General features: G+C 42.9%; 1 non-coding gene across 1 annotated transcript; it reads left to right on the top strand.

The window, feature by feature from the left end:
- The first annotated feature begins 412 nt into the window (after positions 1-412).
- On the top strand, positions 413-548 carry LOC142447684 (small nucleolar RNA SNORA2/SNORA34 family). Its single transcript, XR_012784345.1, has one exon. It is a non-coding gene; the product is annotated as a small nucleolar RNA SNORA2/SNORA34 family (small nucleolar RNA).
- The last annotated feature ends 19,543 nt before the right edge of the window (positions 549-20,091 follow it).

Genomic DNA, 20,091 nt, shown 5'->3' with positions numbered 1-20,091 from the left:
GCTTTATTAAATATTAGTAATACTGTAATCTATACATATGTCTCGTTTGTGTGTGTATGAATTGGGCAAAGGTTGATAGAACAGACCATCAATTTTACATTAAACAATTCATATATATATTTATCTCATAGATTGTACTCTCCGCACTATCATCACAAACTCCACTTCCTCCCTGGGCCTCCTGTGTCCTTTCCCAGTTCTTTCTTAAGCCTTCTCTGTCTTTGGCTAAGTGCTGCCCTTTCATCTCTAGGAGTTAGTTATTCTAAGTGGCGTGCCCCTCACTGGTGTTTCCTTATTGCCCAGCCGGCTGTTCGGCTGAAACTGGAGCTGTGGGAGTGAGTTCATTGCCTGACCTGAAGGATAGCTGAGGGTCACCGTCTTAAGGGCTATCCTACCAATAAGGTGTCTTTTTTTGGCCCTGAATCAAGGCTAACAGTTTGATGGAGCTGTTGGCTTCAAGCAGGCGCCTAAAGAAATGTCTTCCTATGGTCTGTTGGCCATTTCAGAACTTGGAAATGTAATGGTCAATTCATTAGAAAGAAACATCTGAAAGAAAAAAAAAGATGTCTTTTTATATGATTTTGAGTTTTGTTCCACAAACTTTCCCACACTATCCAAGACTTTCTCATATGATCCCTTCCAGAATAGTTGGTAGTGGTAGAGAGATAACATGTATCTTTCTGGTGTCAAGAGTGTGGAAATGGATGTTCACGTAGTAGCTGAGTCTATTTGGATCAGCTGTTTCCATGAATCTTCTGTTTTCATCACATTCCTTTGCTGTGCGAAGGGAGAGACCAGTAATTGCTCCTCAGATAGCCACATGTGAGTTTTTAAGATCCCAGGTGATACTCACCAGGTAGGATTTGGGCATTGTCATTGTGGCCTGTATAATTATGCCAATTATTCCAATTTCCCTCTGTGTCCCTTGACACCACTGTCCTGCTTAATCCCACCAACTCATTCCCTCCTGGTGTTCAATTATGCATAAGGAGTTTTCATATTTTGCTCACTGTGTATGTCACCACATTCATGACTGTATTTCAGCAAAACTAAGTATCTATGTACAAATATCCTCTGTCAACCCTGTATATAATTGCGGGTGTATTCTCACTCTTCTTCCTTCAGCCAGGATCTTAGTCTGGATTCTCTAGAGAAGCAACAGCAGTGAAGTTTAACATGTGTGTCCATAAAACATTGCAAACATTTTCTTATTTTAAAAGTGGGCAAATTTCAAGGCTGTAGTCAAATGTTAGGCTGGAGGTTTCTCCTGATTTGAGAAGCTTGGTGTCTTCTTCATCAGACCAAGAAGACCTTAGAGTCTGTTGAAACAGGATCAGCAGAAAGATGGCAGGCTGGTGGCTACAGAGGCAAATGGATCCAGGGAGAGCAGGTAAAATGGTAGGCTTTTGACTACTCTCGGGATAGGCAGACAATACAAAAGGCTGCTGGCTCAATTTTAAAGAACCAATGATCAGAGAATGAGCTATTTCAGGATCTAGACCCAGCAAAAAGCAAGGAAAACTCTCCACAGCATCCACTTACATTGGAAGCAGGTCACACACAACTTCCTCTTTTAACTGATTGAATCAGGTCTGTGCTCTGAGAAAGGTTCTTTCATTCCTCCTTAATCTTTGTACGACTGATTGCCTACTCATAGCAGATCCCATTATGGAGCGGATCGCATCATCTCATGCAGGATTACTAAGTCTTAACTGTCGACCCATGAGAATCCTGGCCTAGCCAAGCTGACACTGGACCATAGCTACCATATCCAGTCAACCTACATGTCTATCTATCCATCTACTGGGAGATCGGTGTTCTTGAAGAATTGTGTATATAACAGCATTGATCTTTGTTGCCTTTGAATCTTGCACTCCCCCAGTGTCTCCCCCTGACTCTGTCTTTATTTTTCCCAACCTCTCTCTTATGCTATATTGCCTTCCCCATCACCAAAAGTAAAATGTGCCTACCTTCTAGCCAGTGACTTACCGTCCATTATCATCCCATTGACCAATTTCTTTCAGCATAATGTCCTCCAGGTTCACCTATGTTATAAGGTGTCATATAGGTTCATGTTTTAGAACAGCATAGTGTTCCACTGTGTGTATGTACCATAATTTGTATATCCATTCTTTTATTGATGGACATTTTAGTTATTTCCATCCTTTTGTATTGTGATGTGCTGTGATAAACATGGTGTGCATGTATCCATTGGTGTCATGGCTCTTATATTCTAGAACATATGCCCAGTAAAGAGCTTGATGAGTCATGTGGTATGACTAGCTCCAGTGGTTGAGGACGTGCCATACTGGGTCCCACAGTGGCTACATACACTTCTTTTCGATCTCAGTTCAGTGATCAGTAAATAGTAGTTGAGTGAATAAACTTATGTCAATGATAGACTCACTCAAGACCAAGAAGAAGGGCTTATAAAAATAAAAGTAGAAGTCAATCAAAATTCAAACCCTGTTTGTTGAAGAGAGCACCGAGTGACAGAAGTACCTGGCTGAATCCATGCTGGCTGCAGCATGCGGCTTTGTGATTTGCTTCCTATTTTATTCCAGGCAAACCTCCACACAAGCCCCAGGCCAGTGTTGATGGCTAATACATATGTCTGCTAATGAAACAGTTGGCGTTTCAAGACCATCCAGAGGTACCTTGGTGGAAAGGCATGGAGATCTACTTATGGGGAAGAGCCCACGGTTCTGCTCTGATCCACGCGGGACCACCACAAGTTGATTTCACAGCAACTAGTGTCGTCCCCGCGGGTGCTGGACCTCAGCCTGTCCTTCCAAAGACGGGGATTGGGTGTATGGTCCACCTGGATTCAGCCTTCCCTCTTGACTGTTCCTGAAGGGCACTGGAACCCTGGTATCCCATAAAAATGCAAAGGACGATTATTATTAATGATGCAGTTAGAGAGAAGGATAGTTGTTATTTCTACTCAATTGGTTTCCCCAGGACCAGAAACTTTTTTTGGGGGGGACCTAGTATTTATGTGCTGTCTTTGCAACTTCGATCATCTGTCATTTTCTTCTTGAGGAAGCTGTGCCACCGTTTCAGGCAACACCCTGCCTTTCCCTTTGCAAGATGCCTTTGCTTCAGGGGTTAGCTGCAACCACGGCTCTTTATTTGATTTCTGGAATCAGGAAACAATTTATTAGGATCAAGACAGTTAGGCTAGGAGACTTCCTTTCCTGGGAGTACAGTCCCTAGTCATGCAGGCAGCCCTGGCACATAAATCCAGTTTTATTTCCCCATCTATTCACCTGGAACTAAGTGATTGCGTTCTTTCTGTCTGTCTGTCTGTCTTTCTAAGGCAAAGTGGGGAACATGTTTTCCGTGTAAGCACTCTTCCTCCGACTCCTAATCGCCATTGTTTCTTAGACAAGCAAGCAGCTGAAGCAGGGAGCCAGTTCCATTTTCCACACATTACACTTGTATTTTTCGAGTTTACAGGAAAATACTAAAACCAATTTGGGATTTCTCTTTAATGATCCACTTCCTCTAAATAAATCATATTGATTCCAATTGGAATTTCAAAGACGGAAGGGCTTTCTGGACTTATCTATTTTCATATGCCCTTCAGAAATTACCTTGCTGTTCTCTCTGGTCTGGCCCCATCCCCCACTCCTACCCTCCCTCTACCACCCCCATCCACCCCCACCCCCTGCCTTCTTAAGAAGACTTTCCCAGGTCCCTCTTGGCTGTGGTTGAACGACGTTGGCTCCTGTCCATGCCGCAACAAAGACCTGGCATTCCAGCTGTCTGCGTCTAATCTCCAGTGTCAGCTCTCGTTAATGTGTGAGCGTGAAATCCGAGGGGGCAGCGCTGCACGGAATATTAAAACCATGATCAGAATTCCACTGAAATGCTGTGAGTCTGCAAGCACCCTGAGAGGAGGCTGTCCAAGCAGGGCTTCGCACGAAAGAAAAGAAAGGATTTCTACCAGAGCAAAGTACAATCAGCGAATCGCTGGGCTAAATTAGCATTTGTTCAATTGGGGATCGAAGTTGATTTATTGTTCTACACGACATTAATGTAACTATGTGCTTGACCTGCTAAGGCAGCTAATTTTTCATTTAAATGGTTTCTTTCCTTCCCAGTGCAAAGGCTGCAATTATAGTTCAACTTTGCCGAGATCAACTTTGCCATCAGCAACAACGCCGTGGAAGGCTGCAGAAACGTCTTGGTGTGTCCTTCTCTCCCCCTCCCCTCTCCTTCCTTTCCTTTCTCCAACTCCAGCAGCGCCTGCCCTCCCCCTCCCCGCCCTCCCCCCAGCCCCAATCTCATGGCTGGTGGTCAAGGTCACAGAGGAAGAGTAATCTCAAAGCCACCGACTTCAAAAGCTTCCATCAAAGAAGCCCCTACATAGCCATTGAATTAAAAGAGAGTCGGGGAGGATGGGATCTGGGCACTAGCAGCCAGTTAGTATCCACAAGAAAGGCCCCTGTTGGTGTGGCCCAGTCTGGGGCTTCCTGGGTGCAGTTCTCTCTCTTCCCATCCCCCCAACCACCTCCTCACCCCACCCCCAGCACACACCGCCTGTAGATCATGTACATTTCCAATTAGCCGAGCACATTCTGGTCATGTTCTCTTTTACTGGCCTATCTTCCTTTTGCTAAAAAGCGGGGCTGTCATTAATGAAATCCTGCAGTTCTGTTAATCCGAGATACAATGCTGCTTTTCTCTCCCAGGCTCTGCTTCACATAAAAGTACAGTCACCCAGCTCCCTCAGCTATTTAGACTCCTGTCGTTTGTCCTTCATGCCATACCTGATGCAGCACGGCAGCAGTGGACGTTCCTGGACATGGTAGGAAAGGAGGCAATTATGGTCCTTTCCCAGTGCCCTTGTTTGCAAAGGCAGCTGGGATTTTCTGTCTGGGTTTTGTTTGGGCTTGTTTTCCCTCCAGAACATTGATTTTAATATCTGGGAACTGATGAATATGTTTTTGTCTACTTTTTCAGAGCCTAACATTTAGCAAACTTGTTGGATTTAAAACTAGCTGAAAGTGGGATCGATTCGTTTTCTGCCTTTATCTGAAATGCTTCATTCATTGTATGCCACAGTGAGTAAGAGGCAGGGGCTGGGAAGTGGGTGGTGGGCCAGGAGGCTGGGATTTGCCACACTTTACCCACATAAATGCTACTTCTGGAACAAAGCAGACATTGGACCAATGACTAGCATTAATATTTTATTCTTCTACTTCCCTTCCTCAAACATCTAATGAAATTAGCAATTGAATAATGTCCTATGTGGAGGGAGGAAGAGAAGGGATGGATGAGTCAGAGCACCCAGGGTGACCGTGAGAAAGAACTGGCCTCTTGCAAGGCCTCTAGGATTAGCATGGTGTCTGCTGAGTAGGAAAAGGGTCCTCGTCTATCTCCAGCACAACTGGACCTAACCGAGACCTCTTGGTCAGCCCAGAGACCACAGAATAGAAGGGTCAGCATGCTGGGCTCTGTTCTGACTCCATAGAAGGCTCTATGCAGGTCAAAGCTGAGATCCTGGGCAAAATGCTGCTGAACTGGATGACAGAGACAAGCACCACTTGTCATTGCCTACCTGTCACCATACTGGAAGCACCGGGGACTCTCGGAAGAACAAACCAATCTGTCTTGGAAGAAGTGCAGTCAAAATGTCCCTTATAAGCAAGGACGGTGCAACTTCACCTCGGGCGCTTGGAACACGCTGTCAGGAGAAGCCAGCGCCCGGAAGAGGACAGCATGCTTCATCAGCAAAAACCACAGGAAGACCCTCGAGGAGATGGACTGACACCAGGGCTGCAGCAAGCTTAACAATGACTGTGACGATGGTGCGGACAGGGCGGTTTCGCCTGTTCTGCATGGGGTCGCTGAGTCAGAATCCACAGGGCAGCACCAGCAGCAACCACTGCCCACTGCCACCGCCTTCGCCTCCCTTAGAAAGCAGCTGCAGCCCGTCCCCATTACTCAGCACGCCAGTCAACCGCTCAAAAAGAGCCATGTGAGTTTGCTTCTCAATGGCAAGGAGACTTGGGTCATTGAAAGGAGAAAGGCCTTTATCATATACCAGTGGCTGCTTTTCATCATTTCATCATACTTGGTCACTGGCATGTTTCCATGACACTGGAAGCTTTCCCACCAATATGTCCCACCAGAATTTGGATACCAAATAACAAGTATACATGATAGGACAGTTTCAGCAGAGCTTCCTCAGACTAAGACAGGCTAGGAAGACAGACTTTCTTTGGAAAAGTAGCCAATAATGCCTATGGATTATAGCAGAGTCTTTGTCACTTTGGTCATCAGAGGAGACCAGTCTCTAGAGGAGGACATGTAATAAAGGCCAAGGCAGGCGAAGGAGGGCCCCAGTGAGGATTGATACAGTAACTGAAATAATGGACGTAGATATGCTAGCAACGATGAGAAGAGTGCGGGACTTTTCTACAACGTGTTGTTCGGTTGCAGATAAAGCTACCATGAATCCGAGTCAAGTCAATGACTGCTAACAACAATGGCCCACTAATTGTCTGCTTTTCTCTGAAAGATTTCCATTCTGGTCTTGTACCACGAGTATCAAAGTCAGTTGATCATTATTTGCCCTGTTCAACAATCTGCATCCATTTGGCAAGGCGTAGAGTCTCAGTGTGCTCGTTACTCCCGTATGTCATATCTGCAGGGTGATCTCACTGCAAACCCTACCGCAGGATGCCACATGAAACCTTTCGCTGTTCGTGCACCTGAAACAACTGGTGAATTGGGTACTAAACAACACATCTGCAATCTCTTCCATGAAGATGTACAACCTTGGAAACCCTAAGAGGACGTTCCATAATCTCCTTTTGAGTATAATTTTATTATATTCAAAAGTAACTTTGGTTACTTCTAGTTTTCTAGTGCACAAAATGAGCCCTGATAGTGCAGTATGTAAACAATTGGCTTATAACAGACAGGACTCCCCAGCAGCAGTTTGATGTTGATAATCTGCATCCATGAAGATTTATAGTTTTGGAAACCTTATGACACAGTTCTCCTCTGTCCTGGAAGCTCACCATGCATCAAAATCAACTTGACGTTTTGAGGTTTTGTTTGTTTACTTGTGTGTGTTTTTTGGTGGGGAGGGGATTGTGCAAAAAATGGAATCCTAATGCTGGGAGAAAGCACGCCGACATTTAGTTATTCAACTCCCGTCACCTGGACCCAGCTGCATGCAATACTAGGTGTGGGGGAAAGCATGTGCTTTAAGGGAGGGAACAAACCTTGAAGGAATCAACCTGGCAGGCAAAGAGAGACCCTAGCCAGACTGCCCAAGGCTCCACCATCACAAGGAACAATTCATGCAATTAGGAGCACCCCAAAACACAATCTCATAGACATTTGGAAGGAATGAAGAGCAAAGGATGGTGTCGAGGGGGTTGCCCATTTAACCCAAGAGTGTAACCCACAGTGTCTAGTCGCAAAGAAAGGACTCTTGTTTGAAGTGAGACTAGCAACAGAACTGCAGCATTTTGAGAACTAAACCTGTCACCAACTGAGATTTGGGGATAAATCCCAGTTCTCAAGGGAAACAGAATTGTTCAGAAGAGGCGTGGAAAAGACTGAGAAGTAAATCCCAGCAATAACTCCAGCCAAGGAGGGACCATCTAGGAAGGAGGCAGTCTTCATCTGCTTCCTCATCTTAAAAAAGAGGTTTGTAATTCTGTTACCTCATGGTGATATTGTGAGAATGAAGTGATTTAATGTCCATCTTCTTGTATAAAGACCATGCTGTTATGTGCTTAGCACTAAGTTCCCAAGAGCCCTCAGGCACAGTAGTTAAGCATTTGACTGCTAACCAGAAGGTTGACAATTTAAACCTACCTGGACTGGAGAAACAGGAGGCAATCTGCTTCCATGAAGATTTACAACCTTGAAAACCCTAAGAGGAAGTTCACAGTGAATCACTATGAATTGGATGGCACAAAACAACCTCTAAATTCTATCATTCTACAAAACCAAACCTACTGCCATCAAGCAGATGTTCACGCCTAGAGACCCTGTAGGACAGGGTCGATAAAGTAGAAAGCCCCATCTCCCCCATGGAGCGGTTGGTGGTTTTGAACTGCTGACCATGCAGTTAGCCACTCAATGTGTTAGCAATCCAAATCAGTTTCTATCATTAGGCACTATTCCAATGTCCAGGTGTTTCCTGTTTCTGAGTCAGTGACCACGAGGCCCTTTAAAAATAAACAAACAAACAAACGAATGAATGAATGAATGAATAAACATTTGCTAAGGCTTTCACACGTGATACTAGGCATTTCCATACATTGTTTGTGTAACTCAATCTCATAATCGTCCTCCAGGCGTCGCAGAAATCCTGTGAGGGCCAGGGGTTAGCTCACCTTTTTAAACTGAGGAAATACATGTGTAGAAAAGTTGAGTAACTCCTTCCAGGTAAGAAACTCAACAACTCAATCCATGACTGTTAAATGGATTCCTACCTACAGCAGCCCTAGAGAACAGGCTAGAACCCCCCATGGAGTCTCCCTGGCTTTCATTTATAAAGAAGCAGGCGGCCTCATCTCTGTCTAGGAAAACTGTGCTATGTGGGGGTTTCAATGGCTTAGGGTAGACCCAAGTGTCTCTGGGTAGACTCAAGCCTTCCACCTTTCCATTAGCAGCTGATTGTGGTTAAGGATTGTACTCCCTGTAAACTATAGATAGAAATAAGCTTACATGGAAAGCAATAAATAATATCTAGCATTTTAACATACCCATTGCCATACAATATTCCTAGTAGAGTATACATGTTTCCACATTTAATTATCATACCAACCCTCTGAAGGTAGTTCCACTACCATCTACATTTTATAGATGGCGGAGCCTAGGCAGAAACATCTTAAATTACTTACCCAAAGCAACGTGTTTAATGTAGACCTCAAATCCTATCCTGGTAGTCTCCGTGCTACACTACCCTGCAGTCGCATGTAAGACAATTCGTTGTTAGTATTCAAGTCCAGGAAGCTGTATCAAGTAAACCACATTAAAGGCTTGCTGTTGTGTTTGAGCAAATAGTCTCTTAATGAAAAAGTTATAAACTTCATTTTAAGGCCCCATTGTATGAGGCTGAGGCCACTAATATCCTTCCTTCTTTGGCTAGAATTTTCACAAAGCCAGAAAAGTCTGGGGTTTTATGACAAGAGATGGGAAAAATAAGGCAGAAGAAGGAAGACAGCGACGGGCACTTTTTATAGCATATCAACTGTACTACTCTGAAGTGTAAGCCTTCTGCTTCAGGAGCTCTGGAAAAAGAGTGGCCGATTTTCACTGTGAGAAGCTGTGGTGAAGATGGAAAAGGGCTGCTCCAAAGTTGGCCTTCTCATGGAAAATGAGAAGGATTTCCACGGGCAGAAAATTAAGTGAAGGGTTTCCTAAGCTGGTGGATGTGCATGCGCCAAAGCAGAGAAACTACGAGCTTCTAAAGACAGAATGAATATAGGTCTCATCTCTCTCCTTCACAGTACATTCAAGTGCCTGGTAGACCAGGATTACAGTACGTGCTCAATAAATATTGAGCGAATCAAAACAAGGAGAAATGTTCATGCATGCACACATGGCACGAATGGATGAAAAATATCAAAGCAAATGGCATTTCCAAATAGTAGCAAATAATCCGATGGAAAAGAGCCCTGGTGGTGCAGTGGTTAAACCTTTGGTTGCTAACCGAAAGGCGGACACTTCAAACCTACCAGCCACTCCATGAAGACAAGCCCTGGAGACCTGCTCCCAGAAAGATGATAGCCCACGAAACCCTGTGGGGCAGTTTTAGTTTGCCCCATCTTCCCATTGCCATAGAGTCAATACTGACTCGGAGTGACCCCTCTGAGGGTTTTGGAGACTGTAACTGTTTCCAGGAGTAGAAAGCCCAGTCCTTCTCCCAAGGAGCGCTGGTGGTTTTGAACTGCCAACCATACCAATTGCAGTCCAACACATAACCACTCTACCACCAGGGCTCCCGGCCTGTCCAGTAGGATCACTATAACTTAGAATTAGTTCAAGCATATCAGGTTTGGTTTGGTTTGGTTTATGACTGAAGTTTATCTTCCAAAACATATATATTGTTTCTGGAGAGTAGTTGAAATAATGAGCAAATCTGCTTTCTGGTCGTCCTTATCTCCTGTCTCTCGCCATGCCATGGCACCATCGCAATGTGTGAGAGATTTGTTTAGAGTGGGGGAAGCATATTTTTGTTTGCATTTGCTTAGCACGTTGCTGTCGCACATTTCGCTATGAGATGTAAAGGCATCTGCATGCACCGGTTGTGCAGTTAAGGAACAGTCAAAACAAGTGCCAGGCGGGTTGTCGCCACATGGCCTAGGCAGATTGTCATACTCCTTTGCCCTCTCTTCCTCCCTCCCTCACCTCAGCCCTTGATTCCCACACCTACACAAATATCTTTATGTTCCAAACATGTTGTTTTTAATGATTTAATTATTCAGGCGGCAGCATTTGCATTGCCCTCATAGCTAAATCCAACAGAGAAGCAATGCTTCCACCATTCATACCTCTGGTCTCCCAGAACAAAGTAGCGCCCTCTAGATTCTGCCTAGGTTTATATAAAGAACCCTCAGGAAGCCATCGCACTGTGCAACAGAGGACTCCTGAACATGTAATTTGGTAATAGACAGAGGATTAATGATACTTTCTTTATCACCTGGAAACATTCCTGTTCTTTCAAATCCATATCCATCTAGAGTTACAGAAGAGATAACATAGAGAATAGGAATGTCCCAAAGAACACGGACTCATTCCTTCTACCAATAAGGACGCTGATGCAGAAGGGAAAGAGCTTATAATCTGCAGGCAGGAAGCCATATTGTGAGTATCAAATCTCCGCGGTTTAGGGAAAGTCATTTAATTGATCTAAATATATCTGTAATAATAATGTTAATATCTATATTATCATAAAGTTGAAATAAAGACCATGCAAGTTCACTTATTTATTCAACCAAATTTCATTTAGTGTTCATTAATTACCAGAAGCTGCTAGGCTTTGAGATGCAACAGCTGGTCAAGCAGGCGGAGTGTCTGTCCTCGTGGAATTTAAGAACTACCGGGAGGGCCAACGAAAACCAAACTCATTGCCAGTGAGTCGATACAACTCATACCAATTCTGTAGCGCACATGATAAAAAAAGTGTGATGTTTGCTACCAAAGACTAGTGTGTTAGTCCAGGTAGACTAGAGAAATAAATTCATAGACACTCATATGTATAGAAGAAAGAGCTTTATGTACAAGAGCAGTTGAATATTGAGAAAACATCCTATCCCAGTCAAGATCAAGTCCATAAATCTGACATTAGTCCATATGTCTGATACCAATCCATATATTCCTCTTCAGATTTACACAGCACATACAATGACACTGAAGGCAGGAAGATCACAGGCCAGTGGGTGGGAAGTCTTGTGGATCCAGTGGCAGTGGAAGTATCGCAGCACTGGCAGGGGTCTCCACGTGACTCCTCCAGCTCCAGAGCTCTTGCAAAGCTCCATTTGTCTTCTCAACAAGAATATCTCGCAGGGAGTGAGCGTGTGTCCCATCTCCAGTGACCTATTCATCTCCTTAGTGCCTCCAAATGAGGTCATCAAGCTACAACCCGATTGACAGGCTAAACTCCACCCCTTCACTTTTAAGTCTCAAATTGACAACAGATTATGTAACTACCACAACTAGTATGTTTGTTTATTCATTAATGTTGAGCTGATTTTGACTTATAACAACCCTGTAGGACAGAGCAGAACTGCTACATAGAGTTTCCGGTGCTGTAATACTTATGGGAGCAGATTGTCTTTCTCCCTAGGGTTTGGCCTTCTGACTTTTCTTTAGCAGCTGACCACTTGACCAATGTGCCAGCAGGTCTCCTTTGCCTGTTTGGAAGGGGCCATTAACCAAGAATGAAAAGAACATGTAAAGATTGTGCATCCAAAGAAATGAAATCATTCCAGATGACTCTGGATAGAGATAGTATATGTATGAGTTTAGTAAACAAGCAAACACGAACAACAACTCACTGCCATCAAGTCAATACTAACCCATAGTAAGCCTCTGTGGGTTTCCGAGACTGTAACTGTTTACCGAAGTAGAAAACCCAGTTTTCTCCTGAGGAGCTTTGGGCAGTTTCAAACTGCCAACCATGAGGATTGCAGCCCAAAACAAAACCATTACACTTGTTACCAAGAGGAATTGCTGAAACCTTGGTGGCGACTAAGCATGATAGTGGGACAGGAAGAAAGTCAAGGGAAATAGAGGAAAGAGTTGGGAGGCAAAGGGCATTTATAGAGGTCTAGATAAAGACATGTACATATACAAATATATTTATATATGAGGACAGGGGAACAGATCTATCTGCCTATATTTATAGGCTTAGTACTAAGGTAGCAGAAGGACATTGGGCCTCCACTCAAGTGCAAGAATACTTTCTTCTATTAAATTGGCATTCTATGATGCTCACCTTCCCAACACAACTGCTGAAGACAAAGCAGGTGAATAAGCAAATGTGGTGAAGAAAGCTGATGGTGCCCAGCTATCAAAAGATATAGTGCCTGGGGTCTTAAAAGCTTGAGGGTAAACAATCAGCCATCTTGGAAGAACACACTAGCCTGTGTGATCACGAGGTGCCAAAGGGATCAGTTATCAGGTATCAAAGAACAAAAAATCATATCATTGAGTGCACACCTCCATGATATGATCACTGAATACAAATGGGTGCATAAGCAAATGTGGTGAAGAAAGCTGATGGTGCCTGGCTATCAAAAAGTATAGCATCTGGGGTCTTAAAAAGGTTTGAAGGTAAATAAGCGGCCATCTAGCTCAGAAGCAACAAAGCCCACATGGAAGAAGCACACCTGCCTGTGCGATCACGAGGTGTCAAAGGGATCAGGTATAAGGCATTATCAGAACAAAAAAGATCTTACCATAGTGAATGAGGTGGGGAGTGCAGAGTGGAGACCCAAAGCCCATTTGTCAGCCACTGGAGATTCTCTTGAAGAGGGGTCTAGGGGAGGAGACGAGCCAGCCAAGGTGTGATGTAGCACAATGAAAAATACAACTTTCCTTTAGTTCCTAAATGCTTCTCCCCCCCTCCCCCCACTATCATGATGCAAATTTTCCCTCGCAAGTCTGGCTAGACCAGAGGATGTACACTGGTACAGACAGGAACCAGAAACACAGGAAATCCAGGGCAGATGATCCCTTTAGGACCAGTGGTGTTAGTGGCGATACTGGGAGGGTAGAGGGAGAGTAGGTTGGAAAGAGGGAACCGATTACAAGGATCTACATGTGACCTCCTCCCTGGGGACGGACAACAGAAAAGTGGCTGAAGGAAGATGTCGGACAGGGCAAGTTATGACAAAATAATAATTTATAAATTATCAAGGGCTCATAAGGGAGGGGGGAGCAAGGAGGGAGGGGACCTGATGCGAGGGGCTTAAGTGGAAAGCAAATGTTTTGAGAATGATGAGGGTAATAAATGTACAGATGTACTTTACACAATGGGTGTATGTATGAATTATGATAAGATTTGCATGAACCCCTAATAAACCGATTAAGAAAAGAAGAATTTAGAAGTTAGAAATTATCTACCAAAACCACAGATAGCCTAATAAAGTCATCCCACTTTGCATAACCACTTTCATGGATGAAGAAGCTACCACTTATCAAATAAACCCATTTTCATTTGATGTGTGATAACCAAGATAATTATTTTTATTTTAGTAATTAATTTTTAAATTTACATATGTTTACTCTATTGTGTATATTTCATAAAACAAGGCAGTAAGTGGAAAAACCATTACACTTCCAGAGCTCCTGATAAAGGAGTGTGAAAATGTAAGTAATTATATTTTTATAAAAGAACACCTTTGATAAATGCTCCTGGCAGATTGGTCAAGGAGGCAAGGGGCAAAGGAAATAAGTTCCACTTCAAGGGTCATCTTTAAGACATTCCATTGCTTTAGCATCATATGAGGCAAGAGCCACAGGAGAGAATATCATCGGAAATGCCATCCAGATCATCTGTAGGAGTGACAAATATGCCCAGTACTCTCTTGATGTCCCATGGCAGTATGCCATCCAACCTCACCAAAGCTCATGGGAGGGAAGTCTTATTCTACAAAGACTTTACTGCTGCCACAGTAAGGTCATGCCATCCAGCACTCATGCCTGTCCATATTCTTTGCCTTTGCTTTGTGACACTGGACCCTATTGAAAGAAGAATTTCTCATCTACTATACACAGTCATGCCTCGAGAGCCACATATGAATGGGTGGTCAGAAATTTCTACAACTCTACAGCCTACAAAATATAGATATCATAGGCTTTGACCATTTAAGGTTGTTGTTATTAAGTGACTTCGTGACCCTATGCACAATAGAGTGAAGTACTGCATGGTCCTGTGTCACCTTAACTATTGTCCCTAAGCCCCTTGGCGCATCCACTGTGTCAATCCATCTGGTTGAGGGCCTTCCTCTTTTCACTGCCTTTCCACTTTAAACAAACATGATGTCCTCCTGGGACTGGTCTCTCCTGACAACATGTCCAAAGTATGCAAGACAAAGTCTTGCTATCCTTGGCTTTAAGGAGCACTCTGGTCTTATTTCTTCCAATACAGATGGGCTTGTCCTTTTCTCAGTCCATGGTACTTTCAATATTTTTCCCAGTACCACAATGGAAATGCATCAATTCTTCTACAGTCTTCCTGGTTCAATATCCAACTTTCACATATGATGCAATGGAGAATCCCACGGCTTCCATCAGGGGTGCCCTAGACATCAAAGTAACATCTCTGGTCCTCAATTCTCTAAAGAGGCCTTTTAAAGATAACGGTCTTATTGTTATTTTAAAACAGTAAATCCACAAATCATACAGTTCAATAGTTCAGTCATATCAAAAGGGTTATACAGTCATTACCACATTCAATTGTAGAATATTTCTTCTTTCTTGTTCTCCTTGTTATTAGCTCCCCACTTCCCCTCAACGTCCCCCGCACGCCCCCAGAACCATGAATCCAGTTCCTGTCTCAAGAGCCACTCATCCTGGGTTTCACATTTGGAAAAACATACAAAAACAAAAGCCAAAGAAACAACAACAACAAAAAGCTAACAACAATAACCAAGTCAAGACAAACCTAAGTTGAAAAGAAAACAGAAAATAGTAAAAACCAGAACAACTTTAAAATGGGTCTACATGGAGATCAAATCATAAGATGTTAAATTCTAACTTAGCTACATCTGCCCTAATCTACTTTCCATTGTATTCTGCATGATAGCAAGCCTCTTCACATCCCTGGTCTATGTTCAGAGGGGATTGACCAGAGACTTATTCCACATGCATTTTCCCTTCACTTGTTTATTCTTCTTGCAAACCATTTTAGTAGGATCTAATGCAGACATCATACCATTTTATAGTTCAATCATATCGAGCAGTGTTGTACAATAGCTACCACAGTTTCAAAATACCCACCTCTGTGGGAGCAGGTCCAGCAAGCAGGGGAGTTAGGGAGATGGAGTCAGCGACTGACAGTCAGAGTTTTCATTTACTCTACTACAGTCGTCTCTCCAATATCTCTGTCTGATAATCAGATTATTCTCAGACCTCAATTATACGTAGAAGGAAATCCCCGGAGGCTTACTCCCTGTGTAGAATTTGAAAATGTGTTTAGGGCTTCCACTCTCATCCATAGTCTTCTGCACAACAGAATCTCACAATTTAAGCTCTGATGCTATTCCCTCTTTTGCATTTGGATTATATAATTTACAGTCCTTCGATCACAAATGTTGGTGTGCTTCTTCTATGCAGATTTAGGTGACATCTCACTTAGATGACTGCTTGTTTGAAAACAAAACTCTATGACCCCCACATGTGATTCTTTTTGATAGTCAGGCACCATCTAATTTCTTCACCACCCTTTGCACCCACAGCTTCTGTGTTTCCTTCATGAGGGTGAGTTTTTAGCAGGGCCATAGAGTAAGAACCAATTGTTCTTAGTTTGGAGCTAGGATTAAGTTTGAGCCCCCAATTCATGCCCGTATCTGTTTTTGATCTGCCTCTGATTCACCTTAGAGACATTCTTGTTAGCTTTTGGTTGAGAATTTTAGGGATCAACTCCCTGGATCATAAGGACCATCTGTTTATAGTGTCATTGCTTAGTGCATGTTAATAATTTTAAAACACTATTGAGAAAGGGAAATTGAACAAGTGTCAGCTAACTATAAATTACAATACATCGATTATTGGCTTTTATGAATTAAATCTTTATGTGACTGGGCACTGCTTACACAAACGATGCGAGTGGGTGGCCAGGCAAAACTTAAAATAAACTTCACTGATGACACAAGTCTGCTAGAATAATGTATACCTTAACACAACAAGAAGAGCATTGAAGTAGTAAGTAAATGTTAGTCTACCTACCGAGAGTTCCCTATACTTGGTATAGCTGATTTCTGCTTCTGTACTCACTAGGTAGTTTTGATCTTAAGTCCTCAGGGTATAGGTGTGCTTGAGGTAGAGCCTAGTTCATATCTGGGGTTTCCACATCACACACCTTTGGTATGACCTTTGGAGTGTGTTGTGTGTCTTGAAGATTTAGGGTTCAATGTCCCAGTATTCTATGGCACATACCCTGGGTGTGTCCCTAAAGAGGTCTTGTGCAGCACATTGACCTAATGCAATACAACTTTGACCCTGGACTGCTGCTTCCGTGAGCATTGATTGTGGCTCCAATAAGACAAAGTCCTGACAACGTCAACCTTGTCTCCGTGGATCATGATGTGACCTATTGGTCCACTTGTGAGTACTTTGGTCTTCCTGACATGGAGTTATGATCCATACCTAGGCTAGCATCTTTGATCCTCATCAGCAAGTGCTTCAACTCCTCCTCGTTTTCAGCAAGTTAAGGTTGCATCATCTGCATAGTGCACGTTGTTAATAAGCCTTTCTCCAATCCTAATGCCACATTCTTCTCCACATAATGTAGCTTCTTTGATTATTTGCTCACTGTACCAATTGAACAAGTATGTGGAAGGATACAACCCTGATGTATACCTTACCTGATTTTAAACCATGCAGTATTACCTTGTTCTGTTTGCATTACTGCCTCTCGATTCATGTGCAAGTTCTGAATTAGCACAATAAAGTATTCTGGAATTCCCATTCTTCTCAAGGTTATCCACAGTTTAGTATGGTCCACACAGTAGGATGCCTTGGTGTTGTGAAGGAAGCACAAGCAAACATCTTCCCTGTGTTCTTTGCTTTGAGTCAAGATCCGTTTGACATCAGGAATGAAATCTCTTGGTCCACATCCTCCTTTGAATTCGGCCTGAACTTCTGGCAGCTCCCTGTCAATATGCTGCTGGAACTGTTGGATAATCTTAAGCAAAATTTTACTGGTATGTGATAACAATATCATTCTGTAATTTGAGCATTCTGTTGGATCACCTTTCTCTGGGATGGGCAAAAATACGGATCTCTTCTAGTCAGTTGGCCAAGTAACTATCTTCCAAATATCCTAGCATAGACCAGTGAGTGCATCTTCAGCTTTATGAATCATTTTGATTGGCATTCCATCAATTCGTGAATCCTTGGTTTTGGCAAATGCATTCAGTGCAGCTTGAACTTCACTCAGCACTATGGTTGTTGCTCATATCCGACCTCCTGAAATGATGGCATTCTCTGTGCACTACTGAAAGTAAATTGTACCTAGATAATTGTCTGGGTGTTAGGAAGCTCCTTTCCATTTCCAGGAAACCAGAAATGCACGGAAAATTCTACAAGGTCTACTCAGACCCTTCTACCCAGTTCTTTCGTAACAACTCTGACAAGTAATCAGTCAATCTCTACGTAAATACTTTCAGTGTTTGGGGAGCTCACTCCCTTGTCAAAGCCAACTACTTCAGGGCTGAGCTGTTTTAATAGGTAGACGGTTCTTCTTCACAATTGCCACTCTAACTTAATCCTAGTTTGTCTTTCGACTAACCCAGAGAAGCTACTGTCCATCTGTCAGTTTGTCATAATGTGGTAGTTTTTATGTTTCTGTGATGCCAGGAGTTAGGGAACCAGTATTTCTAATACTAGCAGGGTCACTTATGAGAACAGGTTTTAGCAGGTCTTTCAGATGAGGAACAGAATAGGAAGACGAAATAGGCGGTTCACTTCTGAGGGATTAGGTACACACCAAAAAAATTATGAATAGTAGCAAAATATTGTCTGATACAGTGCCACAATAGGAGCCCCTTGGGTTGGCAGGCAATCACAATGCAACAGGGTGCAACACCTCCTCCACATAGGATCTACTTTAATGATACGGATAAAGCAAAGCATTCGGAACCTTCATGTACTAGTGGGGACACGACTTGATAAACAGAAGATGGAATATACAAAGTTTGAATCTAGAAGGATCTAAAGTTGTCAAAATTGAAAGGGAATAAGCTAGAAACCCCAAATCAAAGAAAGCACCCAGCATTTCTCAAGCTGAAAGAACTAAAGAAAAATTTGAGCCTTGAGTTCGAATACACAGAGTCACTATATGCAAGAAAAGTGGTCCAGAGCTATATTAAGAACTAATGGCATTAAAGGAAGAAGTCAGCCTACACTGAAGGCATTAGGGAAAAACAAGGCTCCAGGAATTAGTGGAAAACCAATGGAAATGTACCAGCAAACTGATGGTGTGCTGGCGGTATTCTAAGAATTTGGAAGACCAAATTTGGCCAACCCAACAGAAAAGATCCATAATTATGTTCATTCCAGAGGAAGGTAATTCAACGGAATGTGGACATCATCAAACAATAATATTAATATTAGGTGCAGGTAAAGTTTTGCTGAAGATAATTCCACTTGGTTGCAGTTGTACCTGGACAAGGAGCTGTGACAAACATAAGCTGGAATCAAAAGAGGATGTAGCATGAAGAATATCATTGCTGATGTCAGATCATGCGTGGCTGAAAATAGAAAATACCAGAAAGATATGATGCCTGTCTTATGGACTATGCAAAGGCCTGTGTGGATCATAACACATTGGAGACAGCCTTGTGAAGAATGAGAACCCAGAACACTTCATTGTGCTCATGCAGAAACTGTACACAGATCAGGAGGCAGTTTTTCAAACCGAACGGGGGACTACTGTGTGGTTTAAAACTTATTCATTCTGTATGCTGAGCAAATAATCCAAGAGGTTGAGCTATATGAAGAAGAATATGGCATACCGATTGTAGTAGGACTTATTAACAACCTGTGATATTCTTGCTGGAAGTAAAAAGGACTTGAAGCACTTCCTAATGAAAATCAAAGACTACACTACATTAAGTATGGTTTTTACCTCAATACAAAGAAAACTAAATTCTTCAACTAGATTAATAAGCAACGTCGTGTTAAACAAAGACTGAAGTTGTAAAGGATCTCATTTTACTTGGGTTCATATTTAATATCCGTAGAAGCAGCAGTTAAGAAATCAAATGTATTACATTGGGCAATCTGCTGCTGCTGCTGTAGCAAACACAACAGCAACAACCTCAAGCAAAGATGTCACTTTGAAGATTATGGTGCTCCTGACCAAAGAAGGAGGAAGATTGAAGAAGAATTGATACCTTCGAATTACGATCGGAGATGTGCACTGGAATTACCCTGCACTTCCAGAAGAACAAATGAATCTGCTTGGAAGAAGTACAGCCAGAATATTCCTCCAGAGTGAGGATGGCAGGACTTTGTTTCCCAACCTTCCATATGTTCTCAGAAAGGATAAGTCTCTGGAAAAGGACATCATTCATGGTCCAGAAAATACATGAAAGGGCGCAGTGGGCTGATACCTAGCATTGACTGGGAGGACAGTGTATGACTGAACACTGTCTGCTGTACGGTCACTAGGAGCTGGAAGCAACTCTGTAGTCCTTTGCAACAACAAAGATTTCTAAGTTAAAATAGCATGTTAAGTTGATTAGGTGTCTAGAAAGGCCTTTCGTGGCGCTGTTAACCATTTGACTGCTAATCAAAAGGTTGGTGGTTTAAACCCACCAGCCACTAGGTGGAGGGGGATGAAGGAGTCTGTTTCTGAAAAGATTTATAACCTTGAAAACCCTA

This window comes from Tenrec ecaudatus, chromosome 4, assembly GCF_050624435.1.
Source record: "Tenrec ecaudatus isolate mTenEca1 chromosome 4, mTenEca1.hap1, whole genome shotgun sequence".
NCBI classification, from domain to species: Eukaryota; Metazoa; Chordata; class Mammalia; order Afrosoricida; family Tenrecidae; genus Tenrec; species Tenrec ecaudatus.
The sequence above is the reverse complement of the archived record's forward strand: the minus strand, read 5'-3'. Positions and strand labels throughout refer to the sequence as shown.